This window comes from Phoca vitulina, unplaced genomic scaffold (genome assembly GCF_004348235.1).
Source record: "Phoca vitulina isolate PV1807 unplaced genomic scaffold, GSC_HSeal_1.0 scaffold62, whole genome shotgun sequence".
Lineage (NCBI taxonomy): Eukaryota > Metazoa > Chordata > Mammalia > Carnivora > Phocidae > Phoca > Phoca vitulina.
The window spans coordinates 242,647-246,550 of record NW_022589765.1 but is presented as its reverse complement, the minus strand read 5'-3'; the positions used below and the strand labels follow the sequence as shown (position 1 = coordinate 246,550).

Sequence of the window (3,904 nt, the reverse complement as noted above, 5' to 3'; positions counted from 1 at the left end):
CAAAGTGGAATTACCTTGAACAGAAAATAATTTTACACTTTATTTTTTTTTTTTTTTAATTCTACACTTTAAGTGCAACCCTAGACAAGACCTTTTAATTACAAGGAGGAAAACCGTTCAAGTATCTCTTTGGAAGTTTGCTGTAGCTCTAAATATTTCATTTTAATGATATTTTTTAAGCTGTACATAATTCAGGAATACAGGAGGATCTGCAAAAGGGAAAATAAAAGCTAAATCTATGTATTTCTTTATGATGATAACTATATATTATTTATGGAAGAAAGAATGTACTTTGTACTAGGAGATTTGATTTCACCTTACATTGTTGATTTACCCATTCTTTTCTTGTTTTAAAATAAATAGTCTTTGTATGTTCAGTGAAAGAGGCAGTGAAAGGATAGTCCACTTACTAGGAATACAGTGATGCAGAAGCAGATTTTCAGCAGAATTGGGGGAATTGATATACTAATGCCAAGAATACATGAGATAATTTTTCCTTTTTAAATTATTTGGCCTAAAAGATAAAAAAAAATAGAAAATGTCTTCTATTTCAGATCAAGTTATAATTCTATAGTGTTCTACAAATATGATTCTAAAATATCAGACCAGTGGCACCTGGGTGGCTGAGTTGGTTAAGCTCCAACTCTTGATTTTGGTTCAGGTCATCATCTCAGGGTTGTGAGATCGAACCACATGTCAGGCTCTGTGCTCAGTGAGGAGTCAGGTGGAGATTCTTTTTCTCTCTTGCTCTCTTCCTCTGCCCTTCCCCCTGCTCATGCTCTCTCTTTATCTCTCTCTCAAAAAAATAAATCTTTTAAAAACGAAAAAAATCAGATCATTGCAGACAAATGATGTTTTCTCAAAGTAGTCAAGCCAGTTGTAAAACATTATGTGGACAAAAGAAATGATTAATGCATTTATTTACTTTTTTAGCAGGTGGTCTTGGCATTAGATTATGGAGTAGCCATCTCTGCTTGTACTCGTGTACTTCCCATAATTGGTTAGTTATCTGCTTATACTAGGCTTTATTAGCACTGTAGTAAAATGTTGTGCCATAAGTATATAAATTGCAGCTTGGAATCCTGAAACAATAATAGTTCCTCAACCTTTGTTGTACCATAGTTTAACTGAAATGTTTTTTACATTGTATGTTTTGCAACCAAAGCACAGATTATTTTCAATGTTAGAAATTTCCCTAATCCTTTGATAAACATGTAAATATGTCATAGTCAATTATTTTATTACTGGGCATCTTATTTAACATGCTTTTTTTTAACTGTGTATTTTTTTTATTCAAGTAAAATTAACATACAGTGTTATATTAGTTTCAGGTGAACAATATAATGATTCAACAATTCTATACATTTCTCAGTGCTCATCAAAGTAAATATACTCTTAACCTCCATTATAAATTTCATTCAAATCTCTATCTACCTCTCCTCTGGCAACCACCCGTTTGTTCTCTGTATTTGTCTGTTTTGATTGTTTGTCTCTCTCTCTTTTTTTTTTCTTTTTTCATTTGTTTTTTTTTGTAAGCTCAACATATGAATGAAATCATGTGGTATTTGTCTTTCTTTGACTGGCTTATTTCATTTAGCCTTATATCCTCTAGGTCCATCCATGTTATTGCAAGTGGCAAGATTTCCTTTTTTTTTTAATGGCTGAGTAAAATTTCATAGTATATATATATATATATACCACATCTTCTTTATCCATTCATCTATCAATGGACACTTGGGTTGCTTTCATATCTTGGCTATTTTAAATAATGCTACAATAAACATAGGGGTGCATATATATTTTCAAATTAGTGTTTTCATTTTCTTTGGGTAAATACCCAGTAGTGGAATTACTGGATCATATGGTAATTATATTTTTAAGTTTCTGAGGAACCTCCATACTGTTTGCACAGTGGCACACCAATTTACATTCCTACCAACAGTGCATGGGCATCCCTTTTTCTCCATATCTTTACTAACAATTATTATTTCTTGTCTTTTGATTTTAGCCATTCTGAAAGGTGTGATGTGATATCTCATTGTGGTTTTGTATTTCCCTGATGATGAGTGATGTTGAGCATTTTTTCATGTGTCTGGTGGTCATCTAGATGTCTTTGGAGAAATGTCTGTTCATGTCTTCTGCCCATTTTTAATTGGATTATTTGTGTTTTTTTGTGTTGAGTTGTATAAGTTTTTAAATATATTTTGGATGCTAACCCTTTATCGGGTTATTGCAAATATCTTCTATTCAGTAGGTTATCTTTTTGTTTTGTTGGTTTCCTTTGTTGCACAGAAGCTTTTTATATTGATGTAGTCCCAATAATTTATTTTTGTTTTTGTTTCCCTTGTCTCCAAAGACATATCTAGAAAGATATAGTTATGGCCAATGTCAGATAAGTTACTGCCTGTGCTCTCTTCTAGAATTTTTATGGTTTCAGGTATCACATTTAGGTCCTTAATCCATTTTGGATTTATTTATTTATTTATTTATTTTGTATGGTGTAAAAAAGTAGTCCAGTTTCATTCTTTTGTATGTTGTTGTCCAGTTTTTCCAACACCATTTGTTGAAGAGACTCTTTCCCATTGTATATTCTTGCCTCCTTTATGGTAGATTAATTGACCATAAAAGCATGGGTTTATTTCTGGACTCTCTATTCTGGTCTGTTGATCTATTGTCTACTTTTATGCTAGTACCATACTGTTTTAAATATTGCAGGTTTGTAGTATATTTTGAAATCCAGGATTGTGATACTTCCAACTTTATTCTTCTTTTTCAAGATTGCTTTGGCTATTTAGGGTCTCTTGTGGTTCCATACAAATTTTAGGATTATTCTAGTTCTCTGGGAAATGTTGTTGGTATTTTGATAGGAATTGCATTAAATCTATAGATTACTTTGGGTGGTATGGATATTTTAACAATATTTGTTCTCCCAATCCATGAGTATGGACTATTTTTCCATTTGTTCATGTCATCTTCACTTTTTTTCATCAGTGTTTTATAGTTTTCAGAGTACAGGTATTTCATCTACTTGGTTAAGATTATTCCTTGGTATTTTATTATTTTTGGTGCAATTATAAATAGGATTATTTTCTTCTCTTTCTGATATTTCATTATTGGTGTATATAAATGCAACAGGATATTAATTTTGTATCCTGTGAATTTACTGAATTCATTTATCAATTCTGGTAGTTTTCCAGGGGAGCCTTTAGGGTTTTCTCTACATAGTATTATGTTATTTGCAAATAATGAAAATTTTACTTCATTACCAATTTGGATGCATTTTATTTTTTTCTTCTCTGATTGTTGTGGTTGGGACTATCATTACTATGTTCAATAAAAGTAGTGAGAGTGGACATGCTAGTATTGTTCCTGATCTTAGAGGAAAAGCTCTGTTTCTCCCCACTGAGTATGATGTTAGCTGAAAGTTTTTCATATATATCCTTTATGGTGCTGATGTATGTTTCCTTTAAACCTACTTTGTTGATCGCTTCTCGGCCTTTTGGCTAAGATCAAGTGTAAACCTACTTTGTTGAGAGTTTTTTTTAATCATGAATGGATGTTATACTTTATCAAATGCTTTTTCTGCACCTATTGAAATGATCGTATGGTTTTTATTTTTTTCCTGTTAATGTGATGTATCTTGTTAATTGATTTGCTAATATTGAATCCCCCAAGCATCCCTGGAATAAATCCCACTTGATCATGGTGAATGATTTTTTTAATGAATTGTTGGATTCAGTTTGCTAATATTTTGTTGATGATTTTTACATTTATGTTCATCAGAGATATTGGCCTATAGTTTCCTTCCTTCCTTCCTTCCTTCTTTCCTTCCTTCCTTTCTTTTTCTTTCTTTCTTTCTTTCTTTCTTTCTTTCTTTCTTTCTTTCTTTCTTTCTTTCTTTCTT

At 31.6% G+C, this 3,904-nt stretch overlaps 1 pseudogene; it reads left to right on the top strand.

Annotated features, from left to right (window-relative positions):
* Positions 1–3,483: 3,483 nt before the first annotated feature.
* LOC116623939 lies at positions 3,484–3,614 on the top strand (annotated as a pseudogene).
* The last annotated feature ends 290 nt before the right edge of the window (positions 3,615–3,904 follow it).